Source organism: Myotis yumanensis, unplaced genomic scaffold (genome assembly GCF_028538775.1).
Source record: "Myotis yumanensis isolate MYYU_CA2020_CCGP unplaced genomic scaffold, mMyoYum1.0.hap1 SCAF_9, whole genome shotgun sequence".
Lineage (NCBI taxonomy): Eukaryota > Metazoa > Chordata > Mammalia > Chiroptera > Vespertilionidae > Myotis > Myotis yumanensis.
In genome coordinates, this window is record NW_027223760.1 from 46,118,452 (window position 1) to 46,141,211 (window position 22,760).

General features: G+C 39.9%; 1 protein-coding gene across 2 annotated transcripts in view; it reads left to right on the plus strand.

Annotated features, from left to right (window-relative positions):
- The window catches only part of CDK14 (cyclin dependent kinase 14), a 522,981-nt gene extending 500,855 nt beyond the window's left edge, over window positions 1–22,126 (plus strand). For both annotated transcript variants that reach the window (XM_070424218.1, XM_070424220.1), the window contains one exon: window positions 18,733–22,126. The gene's annotated coding sequence lies outside the window, so the exon portion shown is untranslated. The remainder of the gene's footprint in view (window positions 1–18,732) is intronic.
- The last annotated feature ends 634 nt before the right edge of the window (window positions 22,127–22,760 follow it).

Below are 22,760 nucleotides of genomic sequence, written 5' to 3' on the forward strand. Positions count from 1 at the left end.
GATGCACTGGGTAAGTTCAGAGAAGAATGTGACTGCTGGTGCCACCTGAGGAGGCAGGCTGATGATTTCATCCAGAAGGGCCAGGGAAATATCAAAATGGGGTCAAGGCCAGACCAAAGGAAGGGAAAGCTGAGAGCCAATAGCTGGTGTGCCTATCTAGCACTAAAATCCAGATTTAAAACCCATGAACAGGGATAGAACTTCAAATGAGGAAGGAATCAAGAGTCAGATGGGAGGGTTGGAACAAGTCATGGGTGAGCAAATGACTGATTCTCCCAGCCACAAGTTCTAGGAGAAGGGAACATCAACCTAGGAGAAGGGCACATCTTCTAATTTGCATAAAAGCACATATGTTGCAAATGGTAGCCCCAGTTCTCATATGTATTTTACGAAAAGGTTTCTAGAAACAAATATCCTTTTATGGATTCAGTTAATGTTTACTGAGCACTTTCTATATCCCACACAGCATTCTAGACCCTGGGGACTCGGTAGTAAAAAGACAAATACATCTCCACCCTCGGACCCCAACAAAAGTAAGCGATAGTGCTTGAATTAAAAAAAAAACTAATTAAAAAGCTATTGCCCTTCCCTTATCCAATTCTACCCATCCTTCAGCTCAGTTCCACCACCATCCCCAGCTATGGCTTTTAGTGATATTCGTCCCCAGAGCTTCCACATTTAAGACATTTTTTAACATTCAGATACTTAACATTTTTCTGATTACAGAAACAACATGTTCAATACACTAATTCAAAAATAATTACATAGTATGAAGAGAATATAGCCCATAATCTCACTAAATACAGCCACTTTCCATTAGTACATATTCCTCTAATATTTTATTTCCCTACAGCCACCAATATGTCATTGTCATAGTCATCTTCATTTTTATCATTACTTTCTAATTTGATATCATATCTCTTTATCATTTCAATTTATCACTAGTGCCTTGAATAGATATCATTGCCAAAAATATCACAAAATAATTCTATTTGAATATGTAATGCGCAGCGTGAAACATATTTTACTTCTTCCTTCATTTTCTGAACAATTTTCTCTTAAACATAAGGATATTTAGCAAAGCTTTAAACAGTGCTGATTAACTCCAGTGCCAAACAGGTCTAGTTTTTCATTGCAGTTATCAATTATTAGTATCTCACCAAGCCACAGTTATGGAGTCAGCAGTTATATATCACATTGTGTGTGTGTGTGTGTGTGTGTGTGTGTGTGTGTGAATTACACAAATAATTAACCAATACATTCTTATTGGAAAGTATCGAAATAACACATAAGACTAGCTAATAAAACTTGAAAGTTTCCACTCTGCAGAAAATCTTGATCTCCTTCCCAAAGGTAACCACTGTTAGCAGCTGGCATATATCTTCCAGATCCTTTTGGATATACCTGACATTTCATGCTTATATTTCAAGCATTATCATTACTTGAATTTTACTTAAGTGTACTCTCCACCCTTCATTTTCCTTATTGGAATAAAGAATGGCAAGACCAACTATCCCACTAGGATTACTTTGAAGAGTAGGTAAGTTACAGTTTTTATGCAAGTACCTCTGATTCAAATTAGACATGATTGGCATTATATCACTGAGGATAGACTGGGTTTTGTTCCTGATGGCTTAATGTAACAAATGCTTATTTCTTGCTCACACTTTATATCCACTGTGAATCACTGGGGGGCTCTGCTCGGTGACACGGGTTAACAGGCTGCATCTCCACACATGCTTCCTCAGTCACCTTGGCAGAGGGCAGGGACACAGCAAGTCACATGAAAGTGCATATTTGATTGGTCAGAGCAGCTCGAATGGCCATCCTAACTTCTGAGGAAGGTGGGAAGGACATTCCATCCGAGGTCCAGGAAGCAGAGAGCTGGAAATTAGTGAAGAGTAGAATGACCACCATAGAAATGTTAGAGAACACGAGAGATCATGTAAAGCATTTCCAGGGCAGGGTGAAAAGTCATTCCTTGTTTTCTTTCATCCCAGAGATATTCAAGAAAGATTTCCAAAGGAGGAAAACAAGTCTAGGGGGACAAAAATGGGAGCCTTGTTGGGTGTCAGGCATGGAAAGGAACGTAGATTGAGAACTTCAATAAGAAAAGGAAGTGAAGGAAGGGAGGGTGTTAAAGTGAAACAGCTGAGTCCCACGTGCTACTAGAAACCAAACCCCACCTTTTAGCTCTGAAGAGGGTTGCAGACCACAGCCTAGGTAGACGCTTCCTCAGTATCCTGTGTGCACCATCAGATGTTGGATACTTGCCCCACACAAAGGACCTCAAAGCCACTTGACCCAGTCTTTGTGCTCAGCTGCTGGTAGTGCCCCTGGTGCCTGGCCTCTCTGTCAGCATTTGTGTTTTTGTTTGGGCCTGTGTACAGCCTGGTGCTCCTTTGCTGTGGAACATCACTTACTAATCCAGGGTTGGCAACACCATGGCCATTGGGCTTCACCAGCCACAAAACGATCATGGCAGGGTTTTCCATCCCTCTATTCCAGGGGTTCTCAACTTTCTGGCCCTTTAAATGTAGTTCCTCATGTTGTGACCCAACCATAAAATTATTTTTGTTGCTACTTCATAACTGTAATGTTGCTACTGTTATGAATCGTAATGTAAATATATGATATGCAGGATAGTCTTAGGCGACCCCTGTGAAAGGGTTGTTCGACCACCAAAGGGGTCGTGACCCGCAGGTTGAGAACCGCTGCTCTATTCCCTCAGAACCTCTAAAGAGCATCCTGTTTGCTCGGTGCTTAAAACGTAAGGACATGAACCTCCCTTCGTATTTAAAAGGAAGGCATGTCAAGTAAAAAAAGTTTAGGTTTCATTATGCCAAGTCCAGTTTTTCCTTAAACTTCTGCTACTTTGGTTTAATTGTAGGATTACAAGTCTACAAGATGCTTAGAATCTTATATCTATAGGTTCAGAATTTCTCTTCAGAATATTTCTTTGAAAATATTTACTGACATTCAAATGGTGTAGGTGTGTATATTGGTGTCATTGTGTTGAGGGAAAGGCAAATCAGGGAAGTGGAAATATGAAGCCTCGAGAAGGGCAAATGAGGAACGGTCTTGTTGCATTTGATCAGGTGGAAACTGGTCAAAACACATGTATATTTTGATTTTGCAACTTAGTTTCTTCAATTATTGCTCAAGAGAAGAAATGGTATAAAATTAAGGTGTACAAGAATAAAATTATGTGAATCAGAACTGCAGCAATTCTGTGCAAATTCCCTTCAGCACCCAAAACTGCAGGCAGATCAGTGGAAGGAGCAAGGTAGAGGGACAGTTCAGTGCGGTTGCTATGACAACCTTGTGCTGATTGGAATAAGACTGAGGAATCATGATTCATCCCTGACTTTACATTTTCTTTTTCCCTTCTTAACTGGCTCCTGAAGATTTGCAGTCCTTGGGGTCTCCGTGCTATCAAGCCAGGTCACAGAGATACACCATGTAACCAGATGTAGCTGTCCCCTTGCAAGGAAGGCACCAGCAATTCTTGTGGCTGGGATGAACAGGTTATACATGTAAATAAGATTTAACCAAGGAGATGAAAATGAACAGAATCATCAGAATGCCAAGCTAACAGGCCGAGTTCTGGTACAACACAACTCTGAAAAGACAGAACCAAAGTAAGACCATAGAAGCCAGATCAATCCATGGAGAGCAGACATAGAAGACCATGACTTGGTCTTCTGATCATAGGAAGAAACACTGTTAATGATAAGAGAAACAAAGCTTTGTTCAGAGAATAAAAATGAGAAGTACTTCACTAATAGTTTCAGCTTTCTCAACCATAAAATAAAATACCTGCCTCCGAAAGGATACCTGTGACCCCTTCTGACAAGGTAAATGTGGGTGGGCATATTAAAAACAATAGAAGATTCTTGGCTGATACTGTTTTTATCTCAAAAGGGAAAAGAAGCATTCAGGGTCATTGGCAAAGCTACCAGAAGCCCTCATAATAATTTTTTTATCCACAACAATAAAATAACAAAGCACATGAAATAAAGTGTTTATTAATGGTATTTAATGTAATTAATAAGAATGGGTACTATGGAATTAGCTTCCATTTATCCTTTATCCTGCAAAAATGTGTGTACATCGCTGATGACTCTAATAGAGAAGGAAAGAAGGGAAGAGTAAAGGATTGTGTTTGGGGAAAATAATTTTTGACTCAGCTCCTCATACTCTGAGATCATCCACTTAGATCCCTGTCTAGGGATCCTCAGCACCCATTTATGCTTCTCCTCTTGGCAGTTGCCTTCATCAGATAGGATGATCCAGATTCCACCTCTCTTGAGGGAAACATGGTGTATAGACTAGATGAGATTTGGGGTTTTTTTTTGTATTTTGTCTTGGTTGGCTGGTTGTATGTTTATCATTGAGGGAGGGTGTGAGAAATCCCGTAAGCCTTTTCCCTCCTTAGCAGGAGAGTTTTTAGATTGTGCTGCTTGTTAGAAAGGAATTACCTTTAAATACTTCCACGGAAGGTCTTTTCTCTGCAATATGCTCTGAAATTATGGCTGGATGGTGGAAATACTGCTTGATGCTTCAGCATCTGACATGCTCATCCTGAGGTTCTTGACTTGGGTCTATGGGTCTATTCATGGAATTCAGAAGGTCTGTTATCCCACTGAAATTATATGGAAAAAAATCTGCAGTTAGTTGTATACGTGCAGTGTTCTGGAGAGGATTCCTTGCTTCATCTGATTCTCAAGTTTAGCAGTTACTCAAAAATAGTTAAGAATGATCACAGTCTGAGTGTTCTGTGCCTGTTTTTTCATTGGTAGTTGTATTTATCAGTGTTTTGCCCACTGAGGAATTGGTAAGAGTAGGGAAAAGGAATGATTTTTTGGGGTAAAAAAAATTATTTTCAGATTCTGAATTAAAACTGATCTCTCCTATTACATAGCATTGTAACATTTTCTCTATAATACTATTAAAAACTCATCAAATGATGCACTTAAAATTTGTGCATTTTAGTCTAAGTAAAATTTACCCAAAAACATAAATCTACATTAGCCTCTAATTAGTGATATGTATGTTTAGGGATGAAGTGTGCTCATTTCTGCAATTTAATTTGAAATGTCTCAAGATAATAGGATGAATTAATGGATGGGTGGAAAGATAGGCAGATGAATAGATATGTTACAAAGCAAACATTTCAAAATGTTAATTGAAGAATCTATGTAGTGGGTATATGGATGTTTAGTGGATAATTTTTTTGTTTTCCTATATATTTGAAAATTTTAATAAAATGTTGGGGGAATATATTATAATATTTAAAGTACTTACAACTGTATATGTCACAGCATACAGAACAGTGTCAAAAGTAGTGAATGGAAGTTGGTTTTATAACTCATTTATTGAGTTAATTTGGAGGCAATTCTTTAGCGCATAGAAAAAAATCTACATATACAGATGCTCCTTGATTTATGATGGGGCTACATCTCAATAAACCCCTCATAAATTGAAAATATCGTAAGCCGCCAAAACCAGTTTGGCTCAGTGGATAGAGCGTCGGCCTGCGGACTGAAAGGTCCCAGGTTCGATTCCGGTCAAGGGCATGTGCCTGGGTTGCGGGCACATCCCCAGTGGGAGATGTGCAGGAGGCAGCTGATCGATGTTTCTCTCTCATCGATGTTTCTAACTCTCTATCTCTCTCCCTTCCTCTCTGTAAAAAATCAATAAAATATGTTTAAAAAAAAAAAAAGAAAAGAAAATATCGTAAGTTGAAACTGCATTTAATACACCTAATCTACTCTACTGAATATCATAGCTTGGCTTAGCCTACCTTAAACATGCTTAGAATACTGACAATGGCCTTCAGTTGGGAAAAATCATCTTGCTGCTGCTGCCACCCAGCATCATGAGAAAGTATGAATCCAAGTAGTGCTGGCCTGGAAAAGATAAAAATTCAAAGTACAGTTTCTACTGAATGTGTGTGGCTTTCACACCATTGTAAATTCAAAAAAATCATAAGTTGAACCGTCAGTAGTCAGGGACTGTATTCGAATTTCAAGTGCAAAGAACTTATGGTCAAGAGGGATTGCTGTAATATTACTGTACTGTAATGCGGTGACCATGACTGTATATTTTTTCCAGATTGGGTAGTGTTTGCATAGTTTCATTTGGAGGTTGTTTCGCCATAAAGGTCTCCTTGCCATCCATTGCTTTCTAGTCCCTCTAAATATTTCTTTGCTTGATTTCACACCATTAATCTTAATAATTCCCTCTGCCCTATCTGCTTCAGATAGGTCTTATCTTATCTGAATCGCCCATCTCTAGTATGTTGGCAGTCTTAAGTATACTATATCCCATGGAGCTAAAAAAAAGATCTGCTCCGTTCTTTACATTTTACCAAATGTACGTCAGTCCCTAAAAATTAACCTGTTAGATTTTTTTTCCTAATAAGGAAGGACTGAGAGAGATGAGATTTAACTTTACCATGTTAATCCAAGCACAAGCAGTTGTCTATCCTGACTGGAGCAAGGTACTCAATAATTGATTATGAGAATGATATAAACCTTAACACTAAAAAACTTAGTAATTAGAAAACAAAGAGCCTTTCCATTTTAGCATCTCAGGCTCTGGCTTATTGTTCATAACATCTCATGCAGAGCCACTAAATCTAAGAATTGCAAAAGGAATAAATCCAAAACAGCTTATTGGAGCTGATTGGGCTATTTTGTTTTGCTTGTTTCATATTTGTATACTTCATGCAATATACATTCTATTTAGTTATGTTTAAAATGGAACTCTGGTGACTGACTCTCCCTGCCCCCCCCCCCCCCCATAACATAAGCAACTAAGTCACTAGATCTGTGTTGGGGTTCTTTTCTTCCAAATGACCCCCAAATTCAAAGTCACAACTTTTGAAAAGAACTTAACAGAGCATCATGGGACGTGTTAGGTGCTTAGGGTGCAATTTTAATGCCAACAGACTGGAAAGCAAACAGCATAACCCAGACGGGACATGACTTTGTTCTTTAGCATCTGGGTGAAGAGGAAATAAGAGCTTTCTGGGATGTGCTCCCATTCACAGGTGTGGGAGAGAGGATGTCACATTCCTGGCTCACCACATTGTGTGTGGGTTCTGGTGTGGCGCAAGACGAAAGGGGATTGCTCTGCCTCTCACAATAAGATTTCAGTACCCTTAATTCCCATGGTGCTTTTGTTTCAGTTGGCCACAAGTGGACACTAAAAAAGCATGAAGCATCGCTCAATCCCAGGAGCCTGGTATATGCTGGCTACCGTGGCTGCTTTCCCCAGCTCTGTTGCCAATGGAAGTGATTGACCCCAGGCCTGCAACCACTGTTCTTTGCTCTGCCACTAAACCACTGAGCTGTTGGCACTTTAATCGTTTTATACCAGGAGGAAACCAATTATGTTGATGTGACTGTCTTATTCATTAGACATTACAGGCTTCACATTTTTAATGAGCTGAAACTCCTAGTCCACATCGTGCAAACCACAGTGAATCAAGACAAGAGTGTAGCGATGACGTTTTCTAATTCATTGCAGTTGCCTTTTAAAAGATTTGACAGTATTTCATAACTCCGAAGGCTGCAATTTAAAGCCTGTCTGAGGTTGCGTGCTAATCAAAAACAGTAAATCATGTTTCAGTTATAAAGGACAGCAGTGTAAGGAGTAAAGCTAGGAGTTAGTGCATATTTTTTTTTCCTTTGCCTTTTAAATGCATAGACAAGTATAAAGACACACATGAACAAACTATTTGTTATCTAAGGAATCTTTCTGGTGCATGCAAATGTCCCATTTCCCCCCACGGGCTACAGTTTGGAAATTGCACACCTTGGGAAGAAGTTTAGTTTCTATGTCATGGTGAGCCCAGGACACACTGGATATTTCTCACAGGCAGAAAAAAACCTTTCAATGATAAGTGTTACAAACCTGGTGCATTGTGAGCAATCTCGGCCGTCGCATTATCTAATTCAATAGCATCCTGAGGAAGACAACTCATCACCTACAGACTTCACAGAAGGAGCTGAGCCTTCATCTTTGTGAAGAGTCGGTGGCTGCCCTTGGATTAGCACCTGGGGACTCCCCTCTCAACAGCCTCTAAGACCTCCTCACTGCACACAGATAAAACCCAAACTCATAATCGCACGGAAGGCGCTCTGCTCCACCACCCTCACCTACCCTACCCAATTATGTGCCTGCCCCTTTGGCCTCCTTCCTCCCTTTCTATACATTAAACTTTTATTTATCTTTCAAAGGCCAGTTCTTCCTCACTGCATTGGTACCTCTAGGATAACACTTCCATTTTCCATTTTGACTTATAGGCCAGCATCCCCTTCCAAACTCTTGAGGCTCCTAAGGACAGCAGTGGTGTGTTGATAAATATTGAATAGCCAGCTCTCCAGAAAGAAAGCAGAAAAGCCCTGATTGGTCATCCTTGCCTTGCAGCTCATGGTATAACGCCTCCTCCCATTGCTAATTTCAAGGGTGGCTGTGTTTAACAACTGGCTTGCAAAATTCCTGAAAATTGTAACGTTTGACACTTGTGAGCCAGTGCAAGCCAGCTCCAGGCACCACTGGGATTTTGCTTTAACAGTCCTTGTATTATTCTTCCCTTTCACCGTAAATGCTGTTCTTTACAGAAAAAAATAGATGCTCAGTAAATGTTTTCTGAATTGAAATAAGCAGGCCACTTGTTGGGTTGCCTCTGCCGCTGTTCATTAGGTTGGGGGATCATTTGCCATGGAGATTCAAGGCAGTATTTACACTTCTTGTCATTGGAGAGGGATGGCCTTAGCCATCTCCTCCATGCCACTGGTGTGAATTTAAATAGACAGATTTCTTGACGGTGCAACTGAGAATTGTGGTGAAGAACAAGCTGATGGTCTTGAATTCAGCAGCCTCATTAGAGAAGAATGGGATCCACCACAGCTTCAATGAAAAATGTCCAGAGGAAAATCTAAAACACAGAGGCAAGGAGATAAGTGAAAATACCCTTGGAAGGGTTGAGAGGAGAGAAGGCTGTGAGCTCCGTTCCCATTTTCTGGCCAACAAATCCTTTGCCATTCTCAGTGCTTGGCATTTGTAATACTTCGGTGACGCACATTTCAAGATTGGAATGTCAGTGTGTTTTAGTTTGTGTGGTAAAGTGCCAGGCTCGCCAAGTTTTTATCATAAACTTGGAAATGACAACATATCAACCCTGTTGTTTCTGTTAGGGTGACCAACTCATTCTGGTTTCCCCCAGTTTCAAAAGGGAAAGTTCCACATCCTGGAAATCCCCTCCGTCCAAAAACTGGGAGAGATGGTCTCCCTGATTCCTGCAAAGGTGGTGGCTCCTGTAGTGAGTGCTGTGGGCAGTTAGACCTGGAGCATACGGCTGGCTGCCGGCATGCCAGGAAACATCGAACCAGTGGCTAAAAGGATTAGAACCTTCTAAAAAGCAGTTTATAAAATATCTTCTCTTTTTAAGGCCATGGTCCTATTTTTCAGGCACTTTTCATTAAATGAGAGAATGAATGGATAGGAGAAAATGCTACACAAGCACACAATGCAAGTATTTATTTCTCCTAATGAAACACATGTTCCCTGATTATATCTGTTAGAGCTCATCTTGGGTATTAAGCAACTTGTTATAGTAGGATAATCAGTATCAAAATACTGTAAAATAACCAATTAATTTTGTGGAGAATGCATATCACATGACTTTACATGTAGATAAAGGCTTAGCTTCCATGAGTCAATACTCACTGATTTATCATTTGTTGAGAATTGTTCATTGGCATTGTTCACACTGTAATGCAGCTACATGGGAAAGAGTTGATGGGGAGCTTAGCTGGCTCTCTGGTGTTGGCAGCCCTCAGCATGGCCTGTTGGACCCTTCTTGCTGGCAGCAGATATTTCCTACTAGAAATGATGTGCTATGACATGTATGGTGGTGTCCACAATGTGTCACCACGTGACAGTATCAGACTGTGTCCCATAAGAATAAACATTTCTGCTATGATATGATATTTGTGTTCCTACCTGTGTTTAGCAAAATCCCACAGTAACTACTGTATGGATTATGGTAAAAAAAAAAAAAAATAGAATGAAGGGGCAGACCAATTAAAATGTATTCAACTTGGTCTGTTGGGGCTGCTGTAACAGAACATTATACACTGGGCAGCTTATAAACAGCAGAAATGTATTTCTCACAGTCTGGAGGTTGGGAAGTCCAAGAACAAGGCCCTGGCAGATTCAAGAAGGGGTGAGGAGCCTCTTCCCCTTCTTGCTGGGATCTCTTTTATAAAAGCACTGATCCCATTCATGTGGTCTCTGCTCTCATGACCTAATCTCCTCCCAACGGCTCCACCTTGAAATATGATCACATGGGGGAGTAGATTTCAACCTATGAATTTGGGAGGACACAAACCTTGAGTCTCCAGCACATAGCACTCACAAAAGCAGTTAAAAACACTAACAAAAATACTAGCACAATTTACAGGTGAAAAAAGATAGATGGAAGAGTTGGGGATGTCGAACTTTGGATAAGAGGACAAAATGTGCCAAGATCTGGGAGGATTATTCAATAAACAGTTAATCCCAAGACAGAGCATGCGGCTCAACCAAGTCAAGGGGAAGCATGTAGGGTAAATGGACACCATGCGCAGTTCCAGGCACCTCTTCAGCTTGCAGGCAAATGTGTTTGTCTCCTGTGCATGGCTGCTGTTCCTTGGCGACTCAAAACTTTCCCATTGGAAAGAGATCTCTCCCGTGAACCAACACGGCTTTGGTTTACACTGACACCATTTTCTACTTACCAATCATAGGCCATCTAATTTACCCTACAGAAATGCATGCTTTAGCTTTGCAAATTTCTGCTGCATAAGATGGTTCATAAGACAGATTCAAATTGCACATCATTATATATTGAATTCAAAACCCTTACCATGAAAACTTGCTGGGCCTCAACACTTTGGATAATAATGCTAAACAAGTTTTAATTTGAAAAACAAAAATCCACCCAAAAATGAAGTCACATCTCCTTTCAGATCTTTTAATTAAAGTCAGACCTGAACCCTTGTGTTTCTTTGACTGCTAACTACTTAAGAAGTGTTTATGAGATTTGTGTATGTGTTTTAAGTTTTAAAAAAATGCACACGCTGCTGGGTTACATGACTTTGTGTTTGGTTTATTTACATACAGTTTAGTAGAACTGTAATATATCAGGAAGGTTAAAGTGTCAGAATCCTATTTAATTAACTTATACTCACTTGGGAGCCAGTCAATTATAAAGGTATGCTAAGCAAATAAAGCTTCAAATATGAAATCCTTGAAAAGAATAAGCCATGTTTGATGAAGGCTTTTCTAGTCTTAGCTTTGTCATTCAAACTATTTCAATGAGCTGTTTTAAACCTTCCAGTGTGTTTATGTATGTGTGTATGATTTTATATATATATGATCTTTTTAGAAGATTAACTGTCTTGATAATTCTTAGAAGACCTAGATCAGTACTTTCCCTGCACTTTTTTTGGCCTTCTCTGAGACAGGACGTACTCCCAGAATTGCCATCCTTTAAGTCCACATGTGTCTAAAATATGACCAGTTTTACATTTACATAAATTTGATTTAATAAGTAGTCACACCATTAAAATAGAGCATTCTTTTCAACCACCACTAATTACATGTCATAAAATGTCTGGTGTTTAATGGAGATTTCAATAAATGTCTGTTGATAATGATGATTATTGAAATGATATGTTAAATCAGTCTTCTCATGTGAGAAATGCTTTGTTTTGAAATGTTAGACTTATAGCTTTGCCTAAAAAAATTTAATTAAGATCACCACTTTGGCATGAAGCTTAAAAAGTGCAAAGTCGCTGCAATTAGTGCATTGTGCGTCCATATGGATGTTACCAAACAGCTTTCAACTTAGAGGATTTGGACTGTTTTGAATGATGGACCTTCTGTTAAGCTTAAAACAAAAGCCTGTCTATCTCTGTATTCATTTTAATTAATATTCTCTAGCTGGTCTCAAAGATATGTTCTCTTCTGGGGGGGAAGAAGCATGATTATCATAAATCAGAAATAAGTTACAGAAGTAGGTTTGGCTAATTTTCTACTTCCTTCTGTTTCATCCCGTTCTTGCCACCCCCCAAGGAGCTTCAATGCAATGTCAGAGTAACTGGAAAACAATGATTTCAGATGGTCTAGAAGAAAACCTGTATTTCAGCCAAATCAAAACATAAGTACACTCACTCAAAAAGTAAAGAAATTAAGCTGTCCCCAGATTTTTTTTAAATCAGTTTGAAATTGAAAACTTGTCATTTTGACTCAAACATTCATATATAGAGCCTATAGTATAAAATTTGAGTATATGTGTTGTATATATGCAAATGAATATAAGTCATATGTGTGTGTATTTGTATATAGACATGATATTTTTACTTCAGAGTGACTTGGGCTTGCCTAGGTGTGTAGGATGTAGTAACCTTATTTGTGGACTTAATTTTCTACAGTAGCCAACTCTGCTTGAAGATGAATTAGGTACAAAAGATTAGTTTGGTTGTTTTTCTTAGCATTTTAAGCAAAATCAAACCCAACATGCACAGCCTGGGAGGTTGTATTTTTCCTGGTTATTTTTCATGTGAACTTTTATTAATATGGTACTTGGGGAAAGGAAGCTTTCTGAACTTCGTTTTCCACGAAAACAGAATAAATTCTATAGATGGTTTTATGTATTAGTTAAGTCTCCGATTTCCTAACTGTTTTCAAACATCTCCCCTACAGTCACTCTCCATATACCTTCAGAAAAATATTCACCCTCATGGCCACTGGCTTCTTCTGACTATCTGTTGCCCAATTTAGGCCAGATTTGAATGCTGCTTTAAAAAGTAGACAGTTAAAAGTATCACCCAAAATCTTCACTGAATTACTAAGATTAAGATAAATGTGAAAATTGCAAAGCAGAACTGTAATTTACCAGAACACGTGGGTAAAATAATTCATCCAACATGTGAGTGGAAAGGCATGAAATCAGTAGGTCCTTTCTAGAATACCACCATAGCAGGTCATGGTTTATTTTTCTTTTAATTCCAGCATTATGGAAATTCATTCATGATAGCCACTGGATTTGGCACAAAGATACACTAATTTTTTCATACTGTCTGGGTTTTTCATTTCTATTCCCTTTTTTTAAAGCATGTAATTAGTTACATACCTTTCTCCAAATGCTTCCTGATATACCAGTGATTTGGATTCTATATTAGTAAAGAAGGTTGGAATTAGTTTTAATCTAGGTTAGAAACAGGTAAAAGCTAAACTTGGTCAAATGGCATACATTGTTTTCTGGAAGAGCACTTCATTATTTTATAATTCTATCCTGTCTTTGCTATCATGAGGTAGCTTTCTTTCCATCAAATTTTAGTAAGTCTACCCTCTCAGTTAGGCATCTTTCCAAAGAAGTCTCTCAAATAGAAATGAGCGGATTACCCTTCAGTTTCACATACATTCTGGTGAATATCCTGTTCACAATGTAAGAGATGGAAGGAAAACCTACAGTTGTTTTAATTTGGAACCAAAATAATCACTTCTCTCCAGTGAAGGCTTAGGGGGTGGGGGGCAGATAGAAAAAAGAAATTCTTGGTGGAGGGGCAATGCAGCAGAATAAAAAAAATTTAATAATTTAAGTAAAACAATAAAACAAACACAATACCTTAGTGTGGCAAATAGGCTAGCGAAGGAGAGACCATCTGATCACCCGGAAGCACCCTGAGCTGGGGTCCTGGGCTGTGTCATCCCGCCAGCGAGTAAACTTCATGTGTGCGTAGGGGTGTGCCTCTATATAGACCCATGGAGATTTAACAGGGAGCAAGAAGGGAATTAGAAAGAGCCTGGCCCATTTTTAATTTGGGTCTGTTTGCTTGCATTTAGCACTTAAGGGCTCTACATTCAGTCTGGTCAAAAGAGTGATGAAGCACTCCTTGCTTATGCCTCAAATCAGAAATGCATGAAGTGCAGCTGCAGAGATAATACATTTTCCCCAAAGGCTTTGGCTGAGCAAATTAGGTGTCAATGGGGTGCCTGCGCAGGCAGTACTCTCTCTAATTAGTCTCTTGAGCCTAGTTGGTGGCGGGTATGAGATGATCTAATCAATTGGTCTGTGTCTGATGGTTCCTGTAAAAATCCTACCAGGCAGACTCTCTCCCACAGGTCACCCACCTGCACAGCAGGACTGCTCATTTTCATTTTTCATCTCCTCCATCACATGATGCTGACAGTTGGTTTTAAGAAAATTGAATCCAAAAAATATCTAGTTCATAGGGCACATGGGTCAGAACAAAATTGCATTATGGGTACCAGCGATCCAATTAATTAATATTTATAGCTGAGAAGCTCTATGTAGATATTTCTGAATAAGGATTTTATCAATAAAATCCAATTTCTTGTTTAAAACACTCATTTCTAGAGAAAGAACACTGTAAAAGCAGAAAGCAAGATAAAAATGGCATCCATTAATCTAATGATTTATATACCTATGAATTGTTGTGCACATAGCTGAGCTTATAATTTATATTCATTGTTCATTTGTATTATGTGTGCAGTCTATTTTAATAATCTATTAAATGTAAGGGAAGGATTTGCATTACTATTATATTTTACTTCCCTATGAATGTCATATACCCTCTCTCCTTTCTCCTACATCGCCACCCATCACATGTATGATACATTTAGGTTTTAAAGAATTTTTCTAGCAGTAAAGTCACCTATCTTGAAAACTGGAACTGATACCAGTGTTGCCCAAGGAGGGAGAAGGACATCGCATGTGCTGGTGAACAATGTCAGTCAGGGCACTTGGCACAGTTTGAGCCATAGAGTCATCTCACAGAGATGGGGGTCTAGCTCTCACTGGCACCTCCCTTCCTTTTATTTTATTTTAATTATTGGATACTTTCATTAAATGTCTGGCCCCAAACCTAACTAAATGGACTTATCCATAATCACTGTTCACCATTTATTATCCAGTTACTATTACTAAAGGATAATTATCTGATTAGGTACATGTGATTCTTCTGGAAATTACACTTAAAGAATCAGGACAAAGACAAGGACAAACACCATCAATGGCTAAAAAAAAAAAGTATAATACCAACCCAACAGAATAATAACTTGCCATGGACTATGGTGACGGTATAGTTTATTGTTACATGAAATCAGATATACTGAAAAGCAAAGCATTCTTTCTTAAAATATGTTTTTATTTATTTCATAGAAAGGAAAAGAGAAGAAGAGAGAGATAGAAGCATCAATGATGAGAGAGAATTATTGATCAGCTGCCTCCTGCATGCCCCCTACTGGGGATCGAGCACACAACCACAGACATGTGCCTGACTGGGAATTGAACCCGTGACCTCTGGTTCATGGGTCAGTGCTCAACCACTGAGCCACACCAGCCCAGCCTGAACCTTTGTTTTTGATAGATCCCTCTGTATAAGTGACTGACCTCTCCTTGTCACATGTCCACATCCTGTTCCATCTCTAAGGCCCAAATCAAGTCTCACTCATATTATGAAACTTTTCTGGCTTCTAACAAGACTCTCTCCTTGCAAAGTGTGGGATGGGGGCTATGGCAGTAGTTCCCACGTAATTATTTCTGCTAAGGTGGCAACTTTTTTAAGAAGTGGTTTGATAAAGGCATTTCTGGACAACCTGGCAGAGGTGAGAGGTGGCCAAGTGAGCCACATAAAGAACTGTCCCACAGCAGCAACTATTTGAGACAACAACTGAGGTAGCAAAAGGCCTATATGTGTTGTCCATCTACCCCCAGGCCTCTCCCTCCACCCCACACCTCTCCCAGAAACTTAAGGTAAGGACTTTTGTTTACATTTGGCTCAGTCACTGAGGACAGAGAACTCTTAGGAATGGAACGTTACCCCTTCTTCACACCATTTACCAAAATGAACTAAAAATTGATTAAAGATCTAAATGTAAGGACTAAATTCTTAGAAGAAAGCATAGCGGTAAATCTTTTTTTTTTTTTTTTTTTTTTTTTTTTTTTTTTTTTTAAATATATTTTATTGATTTTTTACAGAGAGGAAGGGAGAGAGATAGATAGTTAGAAACATCGATGGGAGAGAAACATCGATCAGCTGCCTCCTGCACATCTCCCACTGGGGATGTGCCCGCAACCCAGGTACATGCCCTTGACCGGAATCGAACCTGGGACCTTTCAGTCCGCAGGCCGACGCTCTATCCACTGAGCCAAACCGGTTTCGGCTAATCTTTATCATCTTAGACTTGGCAACGGATTTTTAGATCTGACACCAAAACCATAAGCAACAAAATGAAAAATGGATAAATAGGACTTCATCCAAATTAAAATTTCTTGTGCATCGAAGAACACTGTCAACATAGTGAAAGGCAATCCACTAAAAGGCAGTAAATATTTGCAAATCAAAATACAAATATTTAAGTAACTCCTACAACTTAATGACAAAAAGACAAACAATTTGAAAAAGGACCAAGAACTTGAATTAGATATTTCTCCAAAGATAGACAAATGACCAACAAGCACATGAAAAGGCACTCAACACCATTAATAATTAGAGGAAATACAAATCAAAACTGTGGTGAGATACCAGTTCCCACTCCCTATAATCAAGAGGGGGGAAAAAAGAAAGTAATAAATGTTGGCAAGGGTGTGGAGAAATTGGAGAATTTGTCTATTGCCAATGGGAATATAAAAGGGTGCAGCCACTGTGGAAAACAGTTTGCCAGTTTCTCAAAAAGTTAAATACAGGATTGCCTTATGGCCCAGCAATTTCATTCCTAAGTATTCACCCAAAAGAATTGAAAACAAGTATTTAAACAAATACTTGCATATGAACATTCATAGCAGCACTGTTTACAGTAGCCAAATTTTGAAAACAGCTCAAATGTGCACTAATTCATGGATGGGTAAACAATGTGGTATATCCATAAAATGGAATACTATTCACCATAAAAAAGAAGGAAGTACTGATACATGCTACAATATAGATGAATTTTAAAAACATTACGTTAAGTGGAAGAAGCCAGACACAATAGGCTGCATGTTGTATGAATCTGTTTCTATGAAATACCCAGAATAGGGAAATACATAGAACAGAAAGCAGATTAGTGGTTCTCAGGAGCTGGGGCAAGGGAGAAACTGTGTGTCTGTTTAAAGGATATGGGGTCTCTTTGGGGGATGACAAATGTTTTGGAACAGATAGAGGTGGTGCTGCAAACATTGTAAATGTACTACATGCTTTCATATGGCTAATTTTGTTACATGAATTTCAGCTCAATCAAAAAAAAAAAAAAGGATGGAAGGTTAAGCTTCCAAAAAATCATCATAGTAAGTGGGAGAAATGAGCAAAGGTGGAGAGGATGCCATCCTCAACTATAAGACTGGAACTTTTTATTCTCTTGGTCAAGGCAGTGCCTTGCAGGGGTGAGGTCCTTGGTACTACAGCCCACATGGGCAGCAGGGGGGCAGCTGCACTGTGAGTTCTCCGCAAAAGGCCAAGGTTTCCTCTTTGCCCAGGAAGATGACAGTGTGGCATTGGAGAAGGGCACAAGGAGGCCCACCAGGCCTCATGACTCACGCTTCTGACGAAGATGATGAGTTGACTCGGGGACTCAGTGAACTAATCAAATCTCTGGGCTTTGTGACTTGAACCTTGGAGTGTTTCCTTTACCCTTCCTGGCAAGACTTTTTTTCCCCGTCCTAGAGACTCGGTGAGAAAGCTTAAGGATCAAAAAGAAATGTGGGCAGAGCAGGGTAAACCATCCTTCTCTCTTCTCGAACCGTTCACATGGAAGTAGTTATGGAGTTTAAGCAGCACCATTGCAAATGCACAGTCATGTGCAGGAAGTTAGCAAGAGGCTGGCTAACTTCAGGTTGTGTCAGTTTTCATTCTACGGAAACTAGGGCTAATACTAGACAATGGAGGAATTATAGGCAGCTGGATTTTTTTTTTTAAGCATCTATATCCAATTTTCTGCTTCTTATTCATAAAAATGAACAGGATGCAATGTCCTTTTAATGGTCTGTATGATGCTACTGGCACTTAATGAATACCAGTATTACCACTGATGATTAGGGGAAGGAAATTTGCTAAATTCTCTATATTAATCCAAAAGGAGGTTAGATCTTTTTTTTTTTAATTTTATCCTCACCTGAAGACATACTTAGAGGACTGTGTGTGTGTGTGTGTGTGTGTAGAGAGAGAGAGAGAGAGAGAGAGAGAGAGAGAAGGAAGAGAAGATGGAAAGAGGGAAGGAAGGAAGGAAGGAAGGAAGGGAGGGAGGGAGGGAGGGAGGGAGGGAGGGAGGAAAGTAGGTTGGTTGATTTTCATATGTGCTTACCAAAGATCAAACCCACAACCCAGGTATGTGCCCTAACCAGGAATTGAACCCACAACCTTGTGGTGCACAGGATGATGCTCAACCAACTGAGCCACTCTGGCTGGGTGAGGTCAGGTCATTTAAATTCACGGCGTTAAATTCTTTGAAGGGAAGTAAAAGCAGTCAGAACATTTGTTTATCACATTGTAAGAATTTTTTGGGTGAAGGAGGCAACTTTGCCTCAGATACGTGGGCTTGGGGTAGCTGTGGAGAAAACAAATAGGCTCACCCTAGCCTGACCAATTTTGATGTCTCGTGTAATTGAAGAAAAATGAATGATATATGATTTTTTTTTTACCATATAACAATTTTCTCTTTTCCTCCTTTCAGGATTAAGTTGTCATCATTCTGGGAAGAAAAAAAACCATTAATGAAGTGGCCAATCAGAGGAAGGGAATCATGGATCAGTTTCCTTTCACTCCCTGTGGTGGATTTCACTTACAAGAAAATTGAAGCTGGCAAGACCCTGCTTTCTCTGCAATTTATTTAAAACCTTGCACGCATTTGGATACCTTGTGATTCCCAAGAACTATGTGAAGATTAAGCTTCGCTTACTGATCCATGGCATGTATTCTTTTCAGTCTTTTGTGTTTGATTTTGTTTGATTTCCCTCAGCAGCGCAGCGTCTCTGTGAAGGTTTTTATGCTTTTACCAACCATGTCTTAAATACATTAAGACAACACATCTGGTGTTCACACTTCTTCAGTAATATCTGTACTTGAAAGCCACACAGTGGCATGAAACAATGTGCGCTTTCCTGGAGACCACTGCACATTTTGCAACCACCAGGAAGGTCATGTTCAGCTAAAGCAAACCCATGTTCTCTGACTGTTTGGCAACTTGGTCCCTGGCTGTGGGGCCCCCCTTGTCGCCTGCCTTTTGAGGACATTTCCCAGATTGGGGTTTTTTTCTTGGAAACACCACACATTTATATAAGATATCAGAACCTGCTTAGCGTTTTCAAGCCACATAGCATGACTGTTTTCCAAATAGGTTGGAAGTGAAGAACCAAGTACCAAGCATTAAGAACAAAGGACAGGGATACATTGCTTCCTTTTCAACCTCTGGAGCTGGAGGTGACTTTTTACATGTGTCCTGGGTCTCATCAACATCTTATTGTTTCCATCCACTCTTTGGCACGTGGTGTTTTCTTAGTGGAGAAAAGAGTGAGGAACAGAGCGTTCAAAACTTGGGTGCACGGAATCGGATCGGCTGCATGAGCCCTGAAAGCCATTTTTGCTAGTTAACACTTAATAAGCAAGCGACAAAGGGATCCAGAGTTTAAAATTGGCTCATTTACATCAGAGCACCTGTAAATTACATTTTGAAAACATTCCAAGCTGACTGGAAGCTATCCTTGGAGACCCTGACTTTACACTGTCTCCTGGGGAAAAAACTGTTTGAATGAAGGTTTTAGAAGCAACACGGGACTCATGCTTTAAGGATGGGAAAGGGGAACAGAAAGGCCTGGCTCCCCCTGTTGAAGGAGTTGAGAGGCCTTGGAGGATGAAGGCGAGGATGTGACATGGAGGGAAAAGTGGTTTGGGCGTTTGTGGAGCTTTGATCTGGAGGGGAAGCTCTCTGATGGAGGCCGTCTCCCAGGGGGACAGGCCTCACTGCAGAATCCCAGATAATCCTCAGGCCAAGGGGGTGGTTAGGAAATTCATCGAAAGCATGAAACCTAGCTCCTCAGGACACAAATTCCTATGGAAATACTTCCTGTACATTGTGTTACATTTTCCTATTAGTCAGAAAGAAGGAGAGACCAGGAACTTGAAATCCATCGCACTTTGGAGGACCAAGTCTAGGAATTGTGAGCCAGTTTGACAAAGACTTTCTCTGAGAGTCAGGTAAGAGAAAGCTTTTCTATAGTCACACCCAGTATACCTAGGGAATGGGACCCAGACTCCCTAAACATTAAAATGGTACCGTCCCTGGAGTGACATGTGAGTATATAATACAGTCAAGGTCACAATCCATCGTATCTAGAAGTAGCATTCACTGTGAGCTTCTACGTGTTAAGTGAGGAATTATTTACTGGTTGGTGTTAAAGAGAATAAAAGTTACCCGAGGCTAGAGTATTTGCTACCTAGAAATCTTCCCCACTCTCTTTCATGCATTCCAACTCATTAGTAGTCTTTACAGGTATTTTGATTTGTGTATTTAAATTAGGACTTCTTACAGAAAATATGGAGAAGAAAACTTACGTGCAATTAAAAAACAGCCTTGCCTGTGATTTGTCTTGAATTATTCATTTGGGGGAGAGGCTTAACTCTTGTATTTTGCTAAGTTAAAACCAAGAGCAACTGATGATTAAATCTTACTATGTACTAAGCTTCCTAATTTGAAAATATTTAGTGTTAAAATTCTTCAATTAGGCATATTAGAGTCATTCAGAGATATTGCCCCTGTCCCAGGAAGCTTCTATTGGGGAAAGGAAACACGCTAGTACTTAGCAGGGGGTAAATCTGTTTTATTGCGGGAGACAGACCTCTCAGAAGATCTTGTTTAGGAACTTTTAGTTCCCCCTCCTTGCCATCAGTACAGAACATCCAAAGTTTGGTTTGTCTCTCCCTCCTTTCCTCTCGCATTTGCAATCATGTTCTCCCCCTGCACCGCACCCCCACCCATCTATTCCCACTGTCTCTAGCTGAGGGCAGCCACGAAAATCATTGCAGAATGCGTTCATTAGCAGATTTATTATTCCATTGAGAAAGCACTGGAATGTTTTGTGAGATTATTTTTATAGGAAGGAGTAGCTTGAATTCAAACAGCTGGACCAGCATGGGGACTGTATACACACAGTATTCCAAAAGGAAACGCGGGACTTCGTGTCCATGTTCTTAAAGGAGCAGTATGGTTGACTTAACAATACAAGTTATGTAGAACATGAAAAAAATAAAGATGTTTGCAGTGCTCAGAAACAATGGGGTATAAAGCAGGGTGGCTGTCCACCCACTGAAACAAGTGAGAAGCTATTTCTACCTCGAAAGAGTGATGAGAAAAGTTCCAGGGGCGCCTCCATCCAGGCTTGCAGAGAAAGCAAGGCCTCTGGGCATCCTTCCCTCAGTGTGTCCATGACAACCAGTGTCATCAACGCCCTCGGTCATGTGTCTCTATAAGATACTCATCTGTGAATATTACTGGTTTTGTAATCTTTGTTATATAAGAGGAAGTTTAGGCTGTACATACTGGGGTAGATTATCGCCTGCCCCCTATACATAGGAATATGCTGCATAATTGTGCATAACTTCTATCCCCCTTACTGGCTTGTAGGCAGAAGAAACCACATATGTTACTGCCTTGCAATCCTCATACACCAAAACCAAACAACAACAAAAAAGCAAAAAAAAAACAAAAACAAAAAAACTCAAACAAAATCAGCAATCTCCTATTCTCATTCCCTTCCCACAGCAGCATATTTTAGAGGCACAAATAAAATCTACATTCTCTAGTTGGGAGTGGATTTTTTTTTATCTTTTTTTTCTGTAAGATACACTGAGATGCGTACTTTCTAACGGGTGGTTGGTACCTAAGAAATGTGCTAGCATCATTCAGAAAACTATTATACTTCAAAATAACATATAGTAAGGAGAATGGAGTAAAACACGTTGCATATTTGTTACCAATTGTAATTTGTCTGTATTATGAAAGATGTAATGGTTTGTCAGCTGTCACTGTTGTTTTCTTGTAACATGATACAGAATAAAAGAATCTCTGTACATTTTCTTGGTAGGTCTTCTTGGTGAGTACCCAAAACACCATACACTGTGTCAAAGGAACGTCCTCTGGGAAACTCTTAGGCACAACCATTCCCAAAGAGAGAAATGAGAGACAGAACACACAGTGCTCTTGGATGTGGGAAGGAGTGAGTCAGCGGGGATGTTCCAGGAGTCTGCTAACCCCTCCCTCACCTTGCTTTGCGAGGCCATATGTAGGTGAAGTAGAGGAGGCTGTGCAAAACCAAGCTTGTGTAGTCGAGGGTCTTCACAACCCTCCAGCTCCTGATGGCGTCCACCACGTGTTCTGTGCATCTGGAGCCAATCTGGCCTTGTTCAATGACAACCCTGTTTATTTTTATTACTTCTTTTTCCTGGTCTTTGCACGTGTCCTAAGATGAGGTGAGTAGGTTACTCTCCACTGAAGACAAATCCCAGCTTCTGCCACTGAGCACACTTCCCTGACCACCACCTCGTGGGGGCTGCACCTGAATGGGCAGGGAGCTCGCACTGGGATTCACATGTTGCCTTGGGGGGCTGGTGTCCTTTCTATCACCACCTCCTTGTCAGATCTGCCAGCTTTATAACCCCAAAAGACCCCCCCAACTGATCAATTGCTAATAAAGTTCATATGAGATA